This window comes from Nomascus leucogenys, chromosome 6 (assembly GCF_006542625.1).
Source record: "Nomascus leucogenys isolate Asia chromosome 6, Asia_NLE_v1, whole genome shotgun sequence".
Lineage (NCBI taxonomy): Eukaryota > Metazoa > Chordata > Mammalia > Primates > Hylobatidae > Nomascus > Nomascus leucogenys.
Window position 1 is genome coordinate 108,929,792 of NC_044386.1, and position 22,698 is coordinate 108,952,489.

The following is a 22,698-nucleotide window of genomic DNA, read 5'->3' on the forward strand; positions in this document are numbered from 1 at the left end:
ATGGGGCCGATAATTCCCTGGTGGCGGGATTTCAGGCTGGGTTAAGAGAACTCCAGCCTGCCCCATGGCCACAAAGAGGGGCAGAGTGGGGGTGCTCTGTGGTTGGGCATCTGGCCGGGTGCCTGCAAAACCAGGCAAGAACTGCCCATGAAAGCTGGCTGGCTGCCGGGAACTCGTTGTCTTTCCATTTAAACAGACACTGGCTGTCTGTTGAGTTTCTGGAAACATCTGACCTTTTGCAGAGCATCTCAAGAGTTGTCAGGGAGGGCTGGAGGGAGGCTTCCCACTTTCTGTAAACGGTTTAACCCTTCCTACAAAACCCTTAACAATAAAAAGAAGAGGTCAATTTCCAAGGAACTAGAAAGGTTTGTTTGTCCTATTTTTTGGGGGGGGCCGGGGGGACGGGGGGGACAGGGTCTCGCTCTGTCGCCATGCTTGAGTGCAGTGGCTTAATCTCGGCTCACTGAAACCTCCGCCTCCCAGGTTCAAGCGATTCTCCTGCCTCAGCCTCCTGAGTAGCTGGGACTACAGGCATGCGCCACCACGCCCAGCTAATTTCTGTATTTTTAGTAGAGACGGGGTTTCACCATGTTGATCAGGATGGTCTCAATCTCCTAACCTCGTGATCCGCCTGCCTCGGCCTCCCAAAGTGCTGGGATTACAAGCGTGCGCCACCGTGCCCGGCCTGTTTGTCCTATTTTGTTGGCTGGGGAGGTAGATCATGTCTGGGAGCAGGGAAGAGACATTGAGCCCAGAGACCTCCTATGTGGTGTTTTTCTGATCCCATGTTTCTGATCCCATGTTCCCGGGGGAGTGAGGGGGAGGGGGTGGGTGAGATGGAGGTCCCGGAGGATGGGGAGGGGCTGAAAGGAGGCAGCTCCCTCTGCCCAGAGCAGAGGCTCTACTGAGGACAAGAGTTTGGCTCACTAGAACAGGGACTACTTCTCTGACAGAGTGAGCAATGTACTTTATCCTGCAAATGTTTGCAGCGCACCTATGTGCCAGACACTATGTGAGGCACTGGTGACATGACAGCAAGCAATCTCAGACGGACATGTCTCATGCCTTCGTGGAATGCTCTTTTTTTTTTTTTTTTTTTTGAGACAGAGTCGCTCTGTCACCCAGGCTGGAGTGCAGTGGTGCGATCTCGGCTCACTGCAACCTCCGCCTCCCGGGTTCAAGCAATTCTCCTGCCTCAGTCTCCCGAGTAGCTGGGACTACAGGCACACGCTGCCACGCCCAGCTATTATTTTTTGTATTTTAGTAGAGACGGGGTTTCACCTTTTTGCCCAGGCTGGTCTTGAACTCCTGAGCTCAGGCAATCTGCCTGCCTCGGCCTCCCAAAGTGCTAGGATTACAGACATGAGCCACCGCGCCCGGCCGGAGTGCCCATTTTATGGAGGAGTAAACTGGGAGCACGAGCACAAATGTCAAAAAAGCCTTAAGTGCTATGAAGGAGACTTTAATGTAGGAAAGTCAGAGATGCTTTCCCAAGGAGCCTGTTGAGCAGATACTTAAAGCTTTACTGCTTGAAGATAGTGCACAGCATAGCCCTCATATTGAGATGTGTTAAAATGAAGAATCTTCAGCCCCACCCCAGATCGACAGTTTCTAAATGTGCTTTTTATTTTTATTTTTTTGAGACAGAATCTCACTCTTGTTGCCCAGGCTGGAGTGCAGTGGCGCTATCTCAGCTCACTGCAACCTCTGCCTCCGGGGTTCAAGCGATTCTCCTACCACAGTTTCCCGAGCAGCTGGGATTAAAGGCACTCGCCACCACATCCGGCTAATTTTTGTATTTTTAGCAGAGACGGGATTTCACTGTGTTGGCCAGGCTGGTCTCAAACTCCGGACCTCAGGTGATCCACCCACCTTGGCCTCCCGTCGGCCTCCCAAGGTGCTAGGATTACGGGCGTTTGCCACCGCACCAGGCCTAAGTGTGCTTTTTAACAGGATCTCCCAGGTGCACAGCAGCATACATGTTAGGGTTTGAGAAACCACGCTAAGGGTGTAACTAAGTTACCAGTCTGGGTGCAGCTTGGAACCAGAGGAGAGCATTCTAGCTAAGAGCCCTGGGATGGGAAGGAGCTTGGAGCAGGATGTGAAAGTTAAGGAATATTTGTGGGTATTTGCAATTTTTTTTTTTCCATAAGTGGGAGAGACTTGATGATGCTGAAAAGTCTTTAGGCCGTGTGCGGGGGCTCAGCCTGTAATCCCAGCACTTTGGGAGGCCGAGGCAGGAGGATCACTTGAGGTCAGGAGTTCAAGGCCAGCCTGGCCAACATGGTGAAACCCCATCTCTACTAAAAATACAAAAATTAGCCAGGCTTGGTGGCACACACCTGTAGTCCCAGTTACTTGGGAGGCTGAGGCAGGAGAATCACTTGAATCTGGGAGGCGGAGGTTGCAGTGAGCTGAGATTACGCCACTGCACTCCTGCCTGGGTGACAGAGCGAGACTCCATCTCAAAAACAAAACAAAACAAAACAAAAAGTCTTTAGAAGTAAACCAGTTGAGAGGGAGGGAGTGGGAGACAAAGTACAGTGGAAGGGTAGATAGGAGGAGGGGCAGTTTCTGTAGGACTGGCTTCCCAACCCCCAACCTCTGCTGCTGGCTAGAATCACCTACAGAATTTAAAAATTTACATGTGTTTGGCTGGGCGCAGTGGCTCGTGCCCATAATTCCAGCACTTTAGGAGGCTGAAACAGGCGGATCACTTGAGGTCAGAAGTTCGAGACCAGCCTAGCTAACGTGGTGAAACCCCATCTCTATTAAAAATACAAAAATTAGGCCGGGCGCGGTGGCTCACGCTTGTAATCCCAGCACTTTGGGAGGCCGAGGCGGGCGGATCACGAGGTCAGGAGATCGAGACCACGGTGAAACTCCGTCTCTACTAAAAATACAAAAAAATTAGCCGGGCGTGGTGGCGGGCGCCTGTAGTCCCAGCTACTCGGAGAGGCTGAGGCAGGAGAATGGCGTGAACCCGGCAGGCGGAGCTTGCAGTGAGCCGAGATTGCGCCACTGCACTCCAGCCTGGGCCACAGAGCGAGACTCCGTCTCAAAAAAAAAAAAAAAAAAACAACAACAAAAATTAGCTGGGCATGTTGGCAGGTACCTGTAATCTCAGCTATTCTGGAGGCTGAGGCATGAGAATCACTTGAACCCAGGAGGCAGAAGTTGCAGTGAGCCAAGATTGCACCATTGCATTCCAGCCTGGGCAACAGTACAATAATCCATCTCAAAAAAACAAATAAATAAATACTGATGTTGGTTGGGCGCGGTGGCTCATGACTGTAATTCCAGCACTTTGCGGGGCCAAGGCAGGCAGATCACCTGAGGTCAGGAGATCGAGGCCAGCCTGGCCAACATGGTGAAACCCCGTCTCTACTAAAAATACAAAAATTAGCTGGGCCTGGTGGCACATGCCTGTAGTCCCAGCTACTCAGGAGGCTGAGGCAGGAGAATCGCTTGAACCCAAGAGGTAGAGGTTGCAGTGAGCCAAGATCGTGCCACTGCACTGCAGCCTTGGTGACAGAGTGACACTCTGTCAAAAAAAAAAAACAACTGATGCCTGGATTCACCCCCAGAGAATCTGACTGAAATGATATGCAGAATTGGCCAGCTCCTCCAAGCGATTCCAATGCGCAGCCAGGGTGGAGAACCATTACTTTGGTGAGAAGAAGGGTAGGAGGGGACAGGGCGGTGGGGGGCTTGCAGGGAGTGGCTTGGAAGTGGATGAAGCCTGTTAGGTACCAAGGAGGGCCCATTTACCTAGGTTCCCAATTCAGAAAGGGCGTCAGATTTAGACTTTGTATGTTATTGCAAAATGTATTTGCATCTATAGCCATTGTACTTGCGTGTGTTAAAGAGCACTATTTTGTTGTGTCTAAACACATAAAATAACTGCATTTCTTGTAAACAGCTATCTATCCATCCATCTATACCAAGACCACCACCCTTTTCATGAAAGTAGACTGGGTCTCTCTCAATGCAAATGGAAAAAAATAAGGAAGACCCGATCTGATGACTTTAATTTTGTTTGTTTGTTTGAGACAGGGTCTCACTCTGTTGCCCAGACTGGAGTGCAGTGGCATGATCATAGCTCACTGCAGCCTCAACCTCTCAGGCTCGGGTGATCCTCCCACCTCAGCCTCCCAGATAGCTGGGACTACAGATGTGTGCCACCACACTTGACTAATTTTTAAAAATTTTTGTAGAGTTGGGGCGGTGTCGCTATGTTGCCCAGGCAGGTCTTGAACTCCTGGGCTCAAGTGATCTGCCCACCTTGGCCTCCCAAAGTGATGGAATTACAGGTGTGAGCCACAACGCCCATCATGACTTCTATTTTGGTTTTTGGTTGTTGTGGTTTTTGCAATCTCAGGCCAGAGATCTTCACTTCTATTTTGTACGTGAAGTAGAGGACAGAAGGGAAAATGTTTAAGAGAGTTGGTCCAGAGAGCAGTGTAGAGAGGTGGCCAGAGAAAGGAGGACAGCCCAGGTGGTGCTGAGGGCCTGAGGCTGATGACCTAGATTTGCAATGGAACCCGCCACCCTAAGTGACTCTCTCCAGCCATGTTGAGGAAGAGGTACTGAGAAAGTGGGTCACAGAGCTCATCTAGAGCTTGCTTGCTTGCTTGCTTGCTTTTTTTTTTTTTTTTTTTTTTTTTTGAGATGGAGTCTCACTCTGTCGCCCAGACTGGAGACTGGAGTGCAGAGTGCAGTGGTGCAATCTCAGCTCACTGCAACCTCCGCCTCCCGGGTTCAAGCGATTCTCCTGCCTCAGCCTCCCTAGTAGCTGAGACTACAGGTGTGCGCCACCCTGCCCGGCTAACATCTAGAGCTTTCCCACATGGTGAAAATGACCACAAGGGACGTTAGAGAATTGAGGCAATAGGTTGTTGGAATGGCGAATCTAAGTGGGTAAGAAGGGAATGGGGAGGGAGAAAGGCTAGTGGATCGGGAGAAGGTGGGACATCAGTGACCTGGAGAGGCTGCTGAGGTCCAAGGAAGGTCTGAGCGAGTGTGTTAAACCAGGAAGTAGGAAGGAAAAGAGATGGGAGTTAGAGAGTGGGATGCCTGAATTTGGGATCTTGCTGATGGAGCTGTGACTGCTGGTAAAATTGGAGTGGCGGTTGAAGTGGGGTCAGGGAAGTCATCAGAGATGTAAGAAAGTAGATGCAGGACTTGTCACCAAGACAGTGACTGGAGCTTTAGGTGAAGAACTGGGAGCCACATGCCAAGTCTCTAGTGACGAGGAAGTGGCCAGAGGTGGGTGGCCAGCCTCAGGGCTTTTTTTTTTTCTTCCAGCAGTTTGTTATAGTCTCAGGGTTTTTATCAGAGGATGGAAGACAATCATTCAAGAGGGGCATGGGGATGCCTCAGGTCCTGGGGAAGGAGAGGAAGATAGGGGAGAGATGCAGGATGGAGCAGAAGCAAGGAAAGACAGGGGTTCTGGAGGATGCCAGTAATGTAGAGAAAAAAGTCAATGAGTCAATGAGGCAGGCTCACACCTGTAATCCCAGCACTTTAGGAGGCCGAGGTGGGTGGATCACCTGAGGTCGGAAGTTTGAGACCCACCATGGCCAACATGGTAAAATCTTGTCTCTACTATAAATACAAAATTAGCTGGGCGCGGTGGCACATGCCTGGAATCCCAGCTACTTGGGAGGCTGAGGCAGGAGAATCGCTTGAACCCAGGAGGTGGTAGTTGCAGTGAACCGAGATTGCACCATTGCACTCCAGTCTGGGCAACAAGAGCAAACCTCCCTCTCAAAAAAAAAAAAAAATTACAATAAAAAAATCACAATGAGATATTACTATGCACCTATAAGATCAGCTAAAATAAAAAACAGTGATAACAGGAAATGCTGGCAAGAGTGTGGAGAAAATGGATCTCTCTCCACTTTCCTGGTGGAAATGTAAATGGTACAGCCATTCTGCAAAACATCATGGCAATTTGTAAGACTAAATATGCACTTACCATAAGACACAGCAATGGCATTCTTTGGACATACATCTCAGAGAAATGAAAACACATTCATATAAAAACCTGCACACAAATGTTTAGAGTTGCTTTATTTGTAATAGCCCAAAACTGGAAACAACCTAAATAGCCTTCAATTCAATGGGTGAATAAACTTCAGCTGGATGTGGTGGCGTATGCCTGTAATCACAGTACTTTGGGAGACTGAGGTGGGAGGATTGCTTGAGCCCAGGAGTTGAAGACCAGCCTAGGCAACCTAGTGAGACCCCCATCTGTACAAAAAAAAAAAAAAAAAAAAGTTAAACTCTAGTACATGCATTCCATGGGATACTACTCAGTAATAAAAAGGAAAGAACTATTGATACACACAATGACTTGGTTGGATGTATCTCAAAGGCATTATAGTTATCGAAAAAAGCCAGTCTCTGCACTCCAGGCTGGATGACAGAGAGAGACATTGTCTTAAAAAAAATAAAAAAAGAAAAAGAAAAAAGCCAATCTCAAAAGGTTATGCACTATATTTACATAACATTCTTGAAATAACAAAACTATACAAGTGGAGAAGAGATTAATGCTTGTGAGGGGACAGTGACAGGAGTGTGACTATAAAGAGGTACCATGAAGGAGTACCCCGCAGGGATGGAACAGTTCTTGATGGTGGTGGTCGGTACACAAATGCATTCATGGGTTCAAATTACATAAAACTATACACACATATATATGTGCAGGCACAAATAAGTGCATACAAAAACTGAACGATAAGGTCTGCAGTCTATTTACAGCATTGACCAATGTCAATTTCTTGATTTTGCTATTCTACTACAATTATATAAGTTCATCATTGGGGAAAGCTGGTGAAGTGTTCGTGGGACACTATGTACTATTTTTGCAACTTCCTGTGAATCTATAATTATTTCAAAATTAAAAAGTAAACAGGCCGGGCCCGGTGGCTCACACCTGTAATCCCAGCACTTTGGGAAGCCGAGGCAGGCAGATCACGAGGTGAGGAGATCGAGACCATCCTGGCCAACATGGTGAAACGCCGTCTCTACTAAAAATACAAAAAAAATTAGCCAGACATGGTGGCGGGTCCCTGCAGTCCCAGCTACTTGGGAGGCTGAGGCAGGAGAATCGCTTGAACCCAGGAGACGGAGGTTGCAGTGAGCCGAGATCATGCCCCTGCACTCCAGCCTGGTGACAGAGCGAGACTCCGTCTCAAAAAAAAAAAAAAGTTAACAAAAACATGTATCTAATTCTGAAATTACACATTTTAAAGAAGATGTAGGAACAAAAACATGTATATTAAACACCTTAATGGTTTTCTATCAGAAGAGGGAGCGGGAAGAGGAATGAAATAAAGAGCTACATTAATCAAGGGTCCCTGTGCAGACAAATGATAATAATGTGCTGTGAACTGAAAAGGTATTAACTCAAACCTCTCTGCACCTGAGGTCCTGCAGAGAGGAAAGGGTATGTGTGTTGGGGGTCGGGGGAGGAGATGAGAGAAGGGGGGATCGATAACATTAAAGACAGGGCTTTATTTCAAATAAAGATTCAAAAATCTTTATTTAAAGATTTTTCCCTTTATTCAATAGAAGACTGGAGGAGGTTGGAGGAGGAGAAGGAGCAGGAAAAGGGAGGAGGGACAAGGTGCCAGAGTAGGCAGTGTAAAGTACTCTTCTGGTCTGGGGACCACTAGCCAAATCCCTGCGGAGCTCTGAGGCCCCACGGGGGAGTCCTAGTTTCCAGGTGCTTCTCTGAGCAGTGGTGCTCCCAAGGTGCTCTGTGTGCTGGCAAATTGGAAGTGCTGATTTTAATTTTTATTAAATCTGTTTTAATTATTTTAATATTTTTTCTAGAGGGTGTTATGGAGAAAGAAGTGCTGATTTTTAACGTTGCCTCTTGCAAGGCACAGCTTGCAGGGGCTGGGTAACCTTAGGCAAGACCTCTAATTTAGCTGTGCTTTCCGTATCCTTAGCAAGGAGTGTCCCTACCCCAGCACTGTTTGAAAGGCAGAGCTAATAAGAGGATTGAGAGGATTTTAAAAGCCGTTTGCACAAGTTCATGGCCTTAGTTATAAACGCAGTACGTATTGCTACTAATTGGATGACTATAAGGAGGAAGAAAGAATATAAGGGGCAAAAGGAAATAATTCAGGAAGTGCACAAAGGTTTATTGACAAGGATGCTCATCTCAACATTACTTAAGATAATAAACAATCAGAAACAACTTAAATATCTACTTGATTAAAAATGTACGGTACATTCGTGTGATAGAATACATTAAAATGAAAGTATACAAGAATTCTTATTTTTATTTATTTATTTTGAGACGGACTCTCACTCTGTTGCCCAGGCTGGAGTGCAGTGGTGTGATCTCAGCTCACCACAACCTCTGCTTCCCGGGTTCAATCGATTCTCCTGCTTCAGCCTCCTGAGTAGCTGGGATTACAAGCGCGCACCACCATGCCCTGCTAATTTTTGTATTTTTAGTAGAGACGGGGCTTCACCCCATCTCTACTAAATACCCCATGTATTTTTAGTAGAGATGGGGTTGGTCCAGGTTGGTCTTGAACTCCTGACCTTGTGATCCACCCACCTCAGCCTCCTAAAGAGTTGGGATTACAGGCGTGAGCCACTGCCCGGCAAGAATTTTTAATGTTATAGAAAAATGCGATATAGGCCAGGTGCTGTGGCTTACACCTGTAATCCCAGCACTTTGGGAGGCCAAGGCAGGCAGATCACTTGAGGTCAGAAGTTCGAGACCAGCCTGGCCAACATGGTGAAACCCCTTCTCTATTAAAAATACAAAAGTTATCTGGGTGTGGTGGTGGGTGCCTGTAATCCCACCTACTTGGGAGACTGAGGAAGGAGAATCGCTTGAATCCGGGAGGCGGAGGTTACAGTGAGCTGAAATCGCACCGCTGCACTCCTGCCTGTGCAACAAGAGCGAGACTCCATCTCAAAAACAAGAAAAGAAAAATGTAATATAATGCTATCCTAAGTAAAAGTTAGAAAACAGTATGTACTGAATGATCTTTTTTCTAAAAGATGGAAGTGTATAATTATGCATAGGAAACACACAGGAAGATATTCACCAAAATATTAACACCAGCATACCTAAGACTTGTGCAGTTTACTACATGCAAATTAATCTCAATTTTTAAAAAAGTTTTAAAAAATATTAACGCTGCCGGCCGGGTGTGGTGGCTCACGCCTGTAATCCCAGCACTTTGGGGGGCCAAGGCGGGCGGGTCACGAGGTCAGGAGTTTGAGACCAGCCTGTCCAATATTGCGAAACCCTGTCTCTACTAAAAATACAAAAATTAGTCAGGTGCAGTGGTGGACGCCTATAATCCCAGCTACTTGGGAGGCTGAGGCAGGAGAATTGCTTGAACCTGGGAGGCAGAGGTTGCAGTGAGCTGAGATGGAGCCACTGCACTCCAGCCTGGGTGACAGAGCAAGACTCCGTCTCAAAAAAAAAAATTAACACGCTTGATACCGATGTGTAGGTAAAATGAAATTATGAGTGATATTATTTTTAATTGTGTTTTTCTGTTGTCTAACTTTCTTGTACTAAATAAGTGTTTACTTTTATAGAGAGGTAACAAAAGTAACCACTTTTTTCTTTTTCTGGAGGAGCTAGATAGCAATTCCCGGAGAGGAGAGGCTGCAGAAGGAAAATGTACACTTAGGCCAGGCCTGCCCGGCCCTGGAACGGGCTGCCACTTGGCCTCTGGTTTCTGCAGTCCCTTGACCAGTCAGCTCAGGCCAGCTCAGCCACTTACAAGTCCAGAACTGGTTGTTTCAGTAACCGCCCTGAAAGCTGCTGTTGCTTTCCTGGAAGATAGCACCGGGACGCCAGAGCTGGAGAGGGAGGAGCCAAGGTCACTTGATAAATGCGGGATATTTATAACCCTATCTTTCACCCCTCCTGCAGATCTCCGTTTCGTTTTACTCTCTGAGCACGCCCGCCCACTGCATGTTAAGGGAGCAGTGAGCAGCATTTATCTCGGGTGGAGACGTGGGTGGTTTCACAGAGTGTGGATCTGCCCTCCTCTCTCTCACTTGCCTCCTTCTGTAAACAATACTACCATTATTGAGAGCTGACCATGTGCCAGGTGTGCCTCCACCACTGCATTTCCCATCACAACCTTGTGAGGTCTCTAGTGTTCTGAAGCCCACTTTACAGATGAAAAACTCAAGGCTCAGAGAGGTTAAGGAACTCGTCCTAGGTAACACAGCCAGTTAGGTGAGAGTGGATCTAGGATTTCAACCCGGGCCAACCCAGACTCCAGCTAGTGAGGCCGCCCCCTGTGGCCCAGGTCCAGCGAGGCCGAGTCTCCCAAGGTGAAGGACCCCACAGTCCCTTGGGCTCCACAGCTAACTTGGGCCAACGAGCGGTCGTGGGGAGGCGGACCCGACAGGCCAGGGTGGTCGTGGCATCGAGTCCAGCGTTGGTGCAAATGGCCGGGGGCCGCTGGCGGTGGTGGGGCGGGGGGCACGGCCCGCATCAGGCAAATCCCGGAGGCGCCCTCTGGACAATTCCAGTAAACACGGGCAGAGCGGGGCGGGGCTGGGCGGGGCTTGGCGGGGGCCCAGCATTTCCGGGGACGCCGTGCCGGACTGAGGCTGTGCGCCCGAGACTGCGGGTCCCCAGGGACTGCGCCGGGCCGGCCTAGCAAGGGGGACGAGTCAGTGGACACTCTAGGAAGAGCGGCCCCACGGGGGGCGATGACCGTGCGCTGGCCCTGACTCACTCCAGGTAGGCGCGGGGGGTGCCCGGCGACGTGGGAGCAGCGGCCCGAGAGGTGGCGGACCAGGCGAAAACCGCCGCGCAGCCGCTGCCCCCACCCCTGCACCCGCACCTCCCGCCCGGCCCCTCTCCCCGGAGGGCGCCACCTGCACGCTCTGATGGGCACTGGCGCCCTCCGCCCGGGGAGCCTGTTGCCATGGTAGCGCAGGAGGCTGGGCCCGCGTTCCCATGGCCACCGGGGGCCTTTGAGCAGCGTTCACATCGCGCCAGTGCACCACCCCTACTCCTAAACCCGAGACCTGGCCCTGGGGGGAAGTCATTTGGAATTCGGAAAAGGCCTGGGCCCCTGCGGAATGGTCGTGGGTATGACCTCCGAGTTAGGCCCCTTGTCATGGCTTCTTTCTTCTCACTGAGCACCAAGGTGATGGATACAAGGCTAGAAGGAGAAGGAAGTTGGGGTTTTCGGCATGAAGCTGCAGTTGCGGCTACTCGGGAGTTATTCTGGTCTAGCAAAAAGGCGCAGGAGCCCTGGGTCATCTCGGGAAGGTCATCAAATCTCTGCCCACATTTCCTCACCTGTAATATGAGTATGTTATTTGAGTTAAACACAGGATTCTTCTAAAGGTCGAAATGCCTTAAAATTGTGTGCGGGAAGCATAAAAAGTTTAAAAAAGTTTTTTTCCCATAATGCCTTAGAACTGGAAAAGATTTAGAAATCACCTTGGCCCATCCCCCCTCATTTTCACAAGGAAAACTGAACCCAGAGACATTAAATCGCGTCCCAAGATGACAGTGAGTTAGTGGCGAGGCCATGATTTGAACTCAGGCCATGGCCGTTTCTTTTGGTGATTTTTTTTTTTTTTTTTTTGAGACAGAGTCTTGCTCTATCCTGTAGGCTAGAGTGCAGCAGCGCGATCTTGGCTCACTGCAACCTCCACCTACCTGGCTCAAGTGATTCTTCTGCCTCAGCCTCCTGAGTAGCTGGGACTACAGGCATGCGCCACCATGCCAAGCTAATTTTTGTATTTTTAGTAGAGACAGGGTTTCACCATGTTGGCTAGGCTGGTCTCCAACTCCTGAGCTCAGGTGATCTGCCCACTTTGGCCTCCCAAAGTGCCTGGTTTATAGGCTTGAGCCACTGCACCCGGCCTTTTTGGAGATTATACCTTCTGAAGCTCAGGAAAATCTAGGATATGTCTCCTTGCACCTGGGGCTCAAACTGTTGGTGACAGGCAATCTAAATATGGGGACATTGGCCAGCCATGGTGGCTCACGCCTGTAATCCCAGCACTTTGGGAGATTGAGGCAGGCAGATCACCTCAGCTCAGGAGTTTGAAACCAGCCTGGTCAACATGGTGAAACCTCGTCTCTAATAAAAACACAAAATTAGCTGGGCATGGTGGCGCATGCCTGTAATCGCAGCTACTTGGGAGGCTGAGGCAGGAGAATCGCTTGAACCTAGGAGGCGGAGGTTGCTGTGAGCCAGCCGAGACTGTGATTGCATTCCAGCCTGGACAACAAGAGTGAAACTCCATCTCAAAAACCAAACAAAAAATAAAATAAAAAATGAAAATAAAGGCCGGGCGCGGTGGCTCATGCCTGTAATCCCAGCACTTTGGGAGGCTGAGGCGGGCGGATCACGAGGTCAGGAGATCGAGACCATCCTGGCTAACACGGTGAAACCCCATCTCTACTAAAAATACAAAAAATTAGGTGGTGGGCACCTGTAGTCCCAGCTACTTGCGAGGCTGAGACAGACTAATGGCTTGAACCCAGGAGGCGGAGCTTGCAGTGAGCCAAGATTGCGCCACTGCACTCCAGCCTGGGCGACAAGAGTGAGACTCCGTCTCAAAAAATAAAATAAAATAAAATAAAATAAAATAATAAATAAATAAATAAATAAAAATAAAATAAATAAAGATTGGAGACATTGGCAACAGTTGAACTAAAGATGGGAAATGGAGACTTGTGCCTTGGGGAGAGTTGAGTCTCCCCGCTGCATGGGTCTTGTGCCTTGAGGATCTTGCTTTAATGTAGTATCTGACTACATTGGACAGGATGGTCCAAAATAAGTCCCTGGGAGCCAAGCATTCAGCCACTCTCCAAAATACCGTCTCTTCTGAAGCCAGCAAAGCTGGTGAGCCTGGAGCTAAGCAAGAACACTGTTTAGCTTCCCTAAAGCAGGGAAGTGGGACTCTAGTCCTGCCTCTATCAGTGTCAGTGCTGTTTCCTTTGAAAGGGATAACAAAAGTGGGGGGAAAGATCCAGGAAGGAAAACTTGAATGCATCCTTTGGAAATGATTTGAGACAGCTAGAGCAGAAAACATTTGCTGGGTACCTGCTATTTCCATGTTCTGTCCTGGGGCTGGAGATGAAAAAGCTGAGTTAGGCAGGCCTTGTCCCTGCATTCAAGGAGCTTGTAGAAGAGAAGGGAAGAGAGGGATGTGATGTGTAAATGAGTATTTCACTGCAGCATAATGAGGTCCTAATAAGAATCTGAGCAGAGTGCAGAGGGAACTCACAGGAGCAACTCTGGAAATTAGTTGAAAACGGCAGGATTCTAGCCTGGGAGCACTTCTAGAACTCTGCCAAGTTGGCCCTGGCCACTACCTTTGTTGGAAACAAAGAATAAGGGAGTGAAAGTGTCTAAATAAAGGTGGGGGCCAGGTGCAGTGACCCACGCCTGTAATCCGAGCACTTTGGGAGGCCGAGGCAGGCAGATCACGAGGTCAGGAGATCGAGACCAGCCTGACCAACATGGTGAAATCTTGTCTCTACTAAAAATACAAAAATTAGCCGGGCATGGTGGTGCATGCCTGTAATTCCAGCTACTCAGGAGGCTGAGGCAAGAGAATCGCTTGAACCCGGGAGGCAGAGGTTGCAGTGAGCTGAGATCATGCCGTTGCACTCCAGCCTGGGTGACAGAATGAGACTCCATCTCAAAAAAAAAAAAAAAAAAGAAAAAGAAAGAAAGAAAAGAAACGTTGGCCAGGCATGATGGCTCATGCCTGCCCAGCACTTTGGGAGGTCAAGGTGGGTGGATCGCTTGAGTCCAGGAGTTCCAGACCAGCCTGGGCAACATGATGAAACTCAGTCTCTACAAAAAATACAAAAATTAGCCGAGCATGGTGGCCCACACCTGTAGTGTCAGCTATCCAGGGCACTGAGGTAGAAGGATCACCTGAGCCAAGGGAGGTTGAGGCTTCAGTGAGCCATCATCCTGCCACTGCATTCCAGCTTGGGCGGCACAGTGAAATACTGTCTCAAAAAGAAAAGAAAAGAAAAGTAGCCAGGCGAGGTGGCTCACGCCTGTAATCGTAGCATTTTGGGAGGCCGAGGTGGGCGGATCACCTGAGGTCAGGGGTTCAAGACCAGCCTGGCCAACATGGTGAAACCCTGTCTCTACTAAAAATACAAAAATTAGCCAGGCGTGCTGGCATGTGCCTGTAATCCCAGCTACCCGGGAGGCTGAAGCAGGAGAGCTGCTGGAACCCGGGAGGCGGAGGCTGCAGTGAGCCGAGATCGCACCACTGCACTCCAGCCTGGACGACAGAATAAGACTCCGTCTCAAAATAAATAAATAAATAAAAATAAATGTAGATCAGGATACATATTCTCTTTTTTTTTTTTTGAGACAGAGTCTTGCTCAGTCAGGGTACAGTGGCGCGATCTTGGCTCACTGCAAGCTCCGTCCCCTGGATTCATGCCATTCTTCTGCCTCAGCCTCCCGAGTAGCTGGAACTACAGGCGCCTGCCACCACGCCCAGCTAATTTTTTTGTATTTTTAGTAGAGATGGGGTTTCACCATGTTAGCCAGGATGGTCTACGATCTCCTGACCTCGTGATCCGCCCGCCTGGGCCTCCCAAAGTGCTGGGATTACAGGCGTGAGCCACCACGCCCAGCCAGGATGAGTATTCTCTGAAAGAACAGTTTAAAGGATCCTGATAAACTAAGCTCTGTGAAGGCAGCAACCATGTCAGTTTCCTTAAACTTGAGCAATACTTAGAGGGCAGCAAGTGCACAAGAAATATGTGTTGCATGAATGAAAGAAGGAAGGGGGCGGGGGAAGGAAAAGGAGGAAGCGAGTGAGGGCAGGAAGAAAAGGGAAGGAAGGGAGGAAGAAAAGGTAGGAAGGAGGGAGGGAAGGAAAGAAGGAAGGACAAACATTGGCTTATATTATCAGAAGAGGTGGATGGCTATAACTTGAGACAAAACGTGGTTGAAATTCTGACTATAGGTTGATATCCATATGAGTTCTGGAGTCAGCAGATCTTAGTTGTGGTCCTAGTCCTGACTTATCACTTATGTGACCTTAGTAAGTCCTGGAACCGCTCTATGCCCCAATTTCTCACTTCTGAAATGGGAATACAATAATAACTCATATCTCACCCTGTAGTCAGAATTAACTAAATGATTGAATGTAAAAATTTGGCACAGTCCTCACTTATAGTAGGTGCACAGTAAATATTAATTAGCTATATAAATGTCAACTTTGATGTGGGTGGAAAGAATTTGCCAAATGTTTCATGTCAAGGTTATATAACTATTCCAAACTGAGGTATAATTTCTTTTTTCTGATAAAGGCTAATTTTGAAAGTTCCCTGTGTCTGCAGGCTAACACACCTTAGAGAAATGGTTCTTCACTTTTCTCGGGGGGGAGTGGGGGCTGGTAGCAAGGAGCTTTTGAAATTAAATGAAAGCTCTGATTCCCTCTCTCCTGAAATGGCATCTCATTCTTGGGGTTCACAGCTCCCTGTAGCCCACCCGTGTGGTGACGGGGCTCGCTGCTCTGCTGCACTGCTCACAGGCTATAGTGAAAGAACTCAGGCAGCATTCATAGAAGAGGTGGCTGGGAGGAGCAAGCAGGGTCAGCTGTCTTTCAAGGGGTTTGTGGAAACCAGATGAGATGGCTAGAGATAAGCCCACCTGGCCCCGTGGGTGGGTCCTCTTAGAGCCCACTCTCCTGCTAGGGCCAAGCTGGGCTCACTCAGAACCTTGTGGGCTCCAGAGTCCCTGGTGTGGTGCCCACCAGCCGGACCCTCATTCACAGTGCGTAAATGGTGCTGCAGGGTGGCTGCTGTGTGAGATTCCTATCCAGGCATGGATCTTTGGTGCCACCCTCACATCAGCTTTCTGTGAGTGTTGTCTCCTAATACCACTGCTTTAGGGTGGCAAGTGGGCACTCTGCCACAGGTGGTGCATTCCTCAGAACCTCCACCCTGGCAAAGCAGGGTGAGAGTACAGCCTACAGAGCCTTAGGAAATCCGTGGCAACCCGTTTGTGCATCCCCGCCACCCTCTTAGGCATACCTGTTCCTGCCCACTCTCTGGGATCAGCATCAGAACCAAGAGCAAGGGTCTGTCTGGGAGTAAGAGTGGCAGCCACCAGGTGACCTGAGGTGATGGGGAAACTCCACGGTCAGAGAGCTCCTTCTCCCTGGGAAGGAAGAGGCAGAGGGGAGAGCCTTGGGCCTTTGGGAAGGAAGGTTGGTTTCCTGAGGTAGAGGGAGGGCCCTGGCCTGTTCTTCTTTCCCCTCACAGGGGTCTGGGGCTCAGACTGGGATTTTAGAGGGAATAACTCGATGGCAAATGGGGAGGTAGATTCCTCACTTCATGGGATCTTTGGAACCAGGGTGTGTGTCTGTGTGTGTGTGTGTGTGTGTCTTGCTCTGTGTCTGTGTGTGTGTGTGTGTCACTGTCTTGCTCTGTCACCCAAGCTGGAGGTGCCATTGTGACTCATTGCAGCCTCTGCCTCTCAGGTTCAAGTGATCCTTGCACCTCAGCCTTCCAAGTAGCTGGGACCACAGGAGCACACCACCACACCTGGCTAATTTTTAATTTATTTTTTGTAGAGACCAGGTCTTCCTATGTTGCCCATCTGGTCTCCCCTGGACAGGCGAGTGGATGCAAAGGCAGAGGCAGACAGAGCCTCCTGAACTCGTATTGGGGGAGCAGAGGAGTGACAGTGGCAACTTCATGTTCTACCCTGTCAGGGCAGGGACAGGTTGAGCCCTGCTGATTGCCCCACAGCCCTGTGGGGCGGGGGGATCCCCTCCCAGGGAGTGGCCAGCTCAGGCCCCAACAGGCCCCAGTGGGGGTGGTGCTGGGTGTCGGGCTCCTCACCACAGCGGACGCACCTGGGACTTGGGCTGGGCGGGCAGGTTCTTTCTCCCCATGAGAGTTGCAGCCTCAGCACCAGCTTTGCAGGAGGTGGCTGAACTTGAGAGAGTACCCAGAAGGGGGTCCTCAGAGATGGGCATCTAAGATACTTCAGAGTTGTTGACTCCATTGGGCAACTTTCAGATGGGGAGGTGAACCAGTAACACAGCAGGCATGGCCTTGTTCACGGAGCATTCACTACATGCCAGTGCTGCCCGTGGCTTTATATGTACTCTCTCCAGCCACCCATGAAGTGCTGTTCATAGCACTCCGTCCTAGATGAAGAAGCTGAGGTTCAGAGTGATTGTGTGGCTTGCTAAAAGTCCACAAAATACAGAAAGTACTGAATTCTTCTGAAAAAAGTACCTGTGTGCCTAACCACTGGATTCTACCACTTCCAGGAGCAAGAAAAACAAGAGGCCGGTAGTGGGGAAAATGGTTTGGGGGACGGAGATGAAGCCATTTATTTACATTTGTTGCCAGACCCTGGGTAAAAGCTGCCGGTGAGTTTTGAAGGCTGTATAAGTGCTGACCTGGGGTGGATGCCCTCTGCTGCAGAAGGCGCTGCCCCAAGGAAGCTCCCAGCCCTGAGGACTTGGCAGCCATTGGCTAATTTGAAAGAATACACAGGGTGTGCCAGCTGGTGTCGCTTCCTCTTCAACATGTATTGATGCTGCAGCTGAGCTGCTGCCCAGCCCCTGGGGAGAAGACACCAGCAGCGTGCCCAGCCAGGGCAGGGTGGAGAGCTGCAGCTGCAGGTTGGCATAAGAGAGCTCAGGGCTACAAGGGGATGGTGGTGGGGGGCCGAGGCCTGGAGAGCTGGGCTGCAGCCAGTGTATGTCTGCGAGGCCTTGCCTGGCAGCCTGCCAGTCAGCACCCGAGAATGGGGAGGAGCTTGAGTGCTACCCCAGGAGGGGGCGGGTGGGACCTTTGGGTTCAAGCTCCACTGGGCTTGGCAGGAGGCCCCTCCCCCACAGCCAGCAAACAAAGCAACAACTCCCAGAGTAGAACTGTGGGAGCTCCAGAGCCAGGTTCCCCTGGGTGGGAATTAGAGCAGGCAGACCTGGCCAGGAGCCGCCTGGCAGGAGCCATCTGTGCCCAAGGACATGGCCTGCATGCGGCTGGGCAGAGGCTGTACCCATGGATGATTAATGGGTATTGATCACTTGGGAGGCCAGATGTAGCCTGGATACTGCTGGCACTTGCCCTGCGTCTGTTCCCTTTGTACTAGGCAGGGTAGAGAAGCAGCAGGGATATGTGTTCATTTGCTTTATACTTTTAGCCATGCTTCCCTTTATTTTCTTATTTTCTTTCCCTTGTAGCTTTTCTTTCTTTTTTTTTTTTTTTTTTTTTTGAGACGGAGTCTCGCTCTGTCACCCAGGCTGGAGTGCAGTGGCGCGATCTCGGCTCACTGCAAGCTCCGCCTCCCGGGTTCACGCCATTCTCCTGCCTCAGCCTCTCCGAGTAGCTGGGACTACAGGCGCCCGCCACCACGCCCGGCTAATTTTTTGTATTTTTAGTGGAGACGGGGTTTCACCGTGGTCTCGATCTCCTGACCTCGTGATCCGCCCTCCTCGGCCTCCCAAAGTGCTGGGATTACAAGCGTGAGCCACCACGCCCGGCCTTTTTTTTTTTTTTTTTTTTTTTTTTTTGAGACGGAGTCTTGCTCTTGTCACCCAGGCTGGAGTGCAGTGGCACGATCTCGGCTTACTGCAGCCTCCGCCTCCTGGGTTCAAGCAATTCTCCTGCCTCAACCTCCCGAGTAGCAGGGATTACAGCCTCACGCCACCACGCCTGGCTAATTTTTGTACTTTTAGTAGAGACAGGGTTTTGCCATGTTGGCCAGGCTGGTCTCGAACACCTGACCTTGTGATCCTCCCGCCTCGGCCTCCCAAAGTGCTGGGGTTACAGGCGTGAGCCACTGCGCCTGGCCTCGTTTGGGCCTCTTTATAATGGATTCCTATGCACAGTTTATCTCTCATTCTTGTGCTTCCGTCCTTATGTATGTATGTGTGTGTGTATGAGAGAGAAAAATGAGGAAGGTCCATGGGGAGGAGGCGCCAGAGCATGTGAGTATGGATGGAGAAGGGGCCAGCCTTGATGATGACTTCATTTTGCTGGCCAAGGCACAGAGGAAGCAGTGCTTTTCTCTTCGTCTCTTATTTTGGTACTCCCTTTCCAAGCTGCCTCCTGAGCTCTTTATAAACACTGGCATTCTGGCTGAGAAAGACTCGCCAACATCCAAGAGTGGCAAAGGGGAACAGGAGACACATCGTTGGCTTGCGAACCGGTCCCGCTCGCAGGAAGTCTGCTCACAGGAGATTTTTCTCTCAGTGTCCTCCTGTGGTTTCTAGTCTGGGGAGAACACATCAGCACACTAATGGAAGAAAGGGAGCCCGCAAAGACCAAGGCTGCCGTGCTGGGGCGTGGATTCGAGGGCTCTTCTCCAGCCTGACAGCTGGGACCCTCATTTTGTCAGCCCTGTGGAGTTCCTACTGGAGTGCCATGCAAGGCAGTGGGGGTTTGGAAGTGGGAAGTCCTGTCACTGCCCTCAAAGGGCTTGCTGCCCAGTTGACATAAGACATATTGGAAGCATTTGAGCAGGATATAATTATCCATTTAGTGAGGGCGCATCAGCCCCTGTCTCCTCTCCTCTGAGATAAGCACAGTAGTCACACAACTCATGTGTTGCCAAGACACCAGGGCAAAGCAGCCCCACTGCCATTTTAGGATCTGCTTGATGTGGAGATTCAGGCACTCAACAAATAGTGATTGAGCATGTGGCCAACATCAGGTACTGTTCTAGGTAAGTGCAGTAGGCAGAAGGTAGAAGAAGGAAATGTAGCTAGTACCTTGACTTTGACAAGATTTCTTGCAATCTTTTTCATAATATTCTTTTTTTGGTGGGGGGGTTGGTTGGGGGGAAGGAGTTTCGCTCTTGTGCCCAGGCTGGAGCGCAGTGGCACGATCTTGGCTCACTACAACCTCCGTCTCCTGGATTCAAGCGATTTTCCTGCCTCAGCCTCCCGAGTAGCTGGGATTATAGGTGCACACCACCATGCCTGGCTAATTTTCGTATTTTCAGTAGAGACAGGGTTTCACCATGATGGCCAGGCTGGTCTCAAACTCCTGAGCTCAGGTGATCCGCCCGCCTCAGCCTCCTAAAGTGCTGGGATTACAGGCATGAGCCACTGCTTTCAGCCCATAATAGTCTTATGGATAATATGGAGAAATGTGGGCTGAACAGTGCAGTTAGGAGGACACATAGCTAGTTGTTCAGCCTATAAAAGATATTGATCAGGCCAGGCGTGGTGGCTCACACCTGTAATCCCAGCACTTTGGGAGGCCAAGGCAGGTGGATCATCTGAGGTCAAAAGTTCGAGACCAGCCGTGACCAACATGGTGAAACCTCGTCTCTACTAAAAATACAAAATTAGCCGGGCGTGGTGGCGCATGCTTGTAATCCCAGCTACTCGGGAGGCTGAGGCAGGAGAATCGCTTGAACCCACGAGGCAGAGGTTGCAGTGAGCTGATATCATGCCATTGCACTCCAGCCTGGGCAACAAGAGTGAAACACCATCTCAAAAAAAAAAAAAAAAAAGAAGATATTGATCTGTTTTAACCTTGATGGAGGTCTCTAGTGGCGTGCCATTGGGCTCCGTTTGTGACTCTGTCTCACCCATTTATTTATTTATTTACTTATTTTCAGGCTCCCAAAGTGCTGGGATTATAGACGTGAGCCACTGTGCCTGGCTGTCACCCATTTTTTTTTTAATCACTCAAATTTTTAAATGGAAAGATTAGTACAAAAACACCTAAAAACTCTTCACCTATATTGACCAGTTTTTGCCAGTCACATTCATGTTCTTCCTCTTTAGTACATGCACATACATATATATGCACATTTGTTTTTGCTGAATCATTTGAAAGTAAGTTGTAGATATCATGACATTTCACCTGTAAAGCTTCAGCAGGTGTCTCTGAAAGACCAGGACTTAATCACATCTGAGAAATGCCATTATCATACCTAAAAAAATGAAGAATGCCATAATATCATCTAATACACAGTCCATATTAAAATTTCCCCAATTGCTCCATGGCTTTTTTTTTTTTCAACATTCAGTCTTCAATCAAGGTTCACACGTTGCTATTGATTTTGTTTGTTTGTTTTTTTAGACAGGGTCTCATTCTGTCGCTTAGGCTGGAGTGCAGCAGCACCATCATGGCTCCCTGCAGCTTTGACCTCCTGGGCTTAGGTGATCCTCCCACCTCAGCCTTTCAAGTAGCTGGGACTACAGGTGCGCACCACCATGCCTGAGTAATTTTGTATTTTTTGTAGACACCAGTTTCACCATGTTGCCCAGGATGGTCTTGAACTTCTGGGCTCAAGTGATGCACCTGCCTTGGCCTCCCGAAGTGCTGGGATTACAGGTGTCAGCCACCTCACCTCGCTGCATTCGATTATTATGTCTTTTTAGTCCCTTAACCTAAAACAGCCCCACCCCTGTCTGTTTTGCCTCTCACTAGATTGCCCTTTCTGAAGAGTCCAGGCTAGTTGTCTTGTAGAATACTACTCATGCTGGATGTGTCTGATTGTGTCTTCATTATTAGATCTGGGTTACAACACACCTTTGACAAGAATGCTGCAAAAATTGATGATGTTTTGTACTTGTTTTTTTTTTCTTTTTTTGAGACAGGGTCTCACTTTATCACCCAGGCTGGAGAGCAATGGCGTGATCTCAGCTCACTGCACCCTCGACCTCCCAGGTTCAAGCAGTCCTCCTGCCGCACCCACCGAAGTAGCTGGGACTACAGGCATGCGCCACCATACCTGGCTAATTTTTGTAATTTTTGTAGAGATGGAGTTTTGCCGTGTTGCCCAGGTTCGTCCCGAACCCCTGAGCTCAGGCAGTCTGCCCACCTTGGCGTCCCAAAATGCTAGGATTCCAGGCGTGAGCCGCTGGGCCCAGCCTGTTTTGTACTTTTTATTGCATCATATCAGGAGGAAAATTACATCAAACAGTCCCATTACTGTGATGCTACTTTTGTCTACTTGGTTAAGATTGTGGCCACAAGATCTCTCCCTTAGAGATAAATGTTCTCTTTGGTAATTAGTAAGTCATCCGTGGGACAGACTTTGTTAACGTATAGTTTCCTAACAATCTTCCACCCAATGGTTTCCCATCCACTGATGATTCTTACTTGAATCTAGATTTTCTAATTCTATCACCATTTCTTCTACTTTTTTATTTTAATTTTTTGAGACAGAGTCTCGCTGTCGGTCAGGCTGGAGTGCAGTGGCGTGATCTCGGCTCACTGCAACCTCCGCCTCTTGAGTTCAGGAGATTTTCCTGCCTCAGCCTCCTGAGTAGCTGGGACTACAGGTGTGTGCCACCACGCCCGGCTAATTTTTTTGTATTTTTAATAGAGACGGGGTTTCACCATGTTAGCCAGGATGGTCTCGATCTCCTGACCTAGTGATCCGCCCACCTCAGCCTCCCAAAGTGCTGGGATTACAGGCGTGAGCCACCGTGCCCAGCCTCTTCTACATTATTAACCAGCATTTTTTGGTAAAGAAAAGCTTCCTTTTCACCCCTTATTTTTTCTCTCTCTCTGGGTTTCACTGTGGACTAATGGATTGTTTTTAAATTTAATGTATTAATCCATAACTTCATTATGTTTTAATGCTCAGATTGGTCATCAAGCTGGTCCCAATGTCCTTTTGACGTGACCTCATTAGTTTCTGATCACTGCTTTCTGGCCCAACAAAATGTCTCATGTTTATGTCATACTGTCCCTTA

The 22,698-nt window shown here is 49.3% G+C and overlaps 1 protein-coding gene across 2 annotated transcripts in view; it reads left to right on the forward strand.

Annotated features, from left to right (window-relative positions):
- Positions 1-10,585: 10,585 nt before the first annotated feature.
- SEMA4B (semaphorin 4B) overlaps positions 10,586-22,698 on the forward strand; it is a 44,492-nt gene continuing 32,379 nt past the window's right edge. For both annotated transcript variants that reach the window (XM_030815014.1, XM_030815017.1), the window contains exon 1: positions 10,586-10,747. The gene's annotated coding sequence lies outside the window, so the exon portion shown is untranslated. The remainder of the gene's footprint in view (positions 10,748-22,698) is intronic.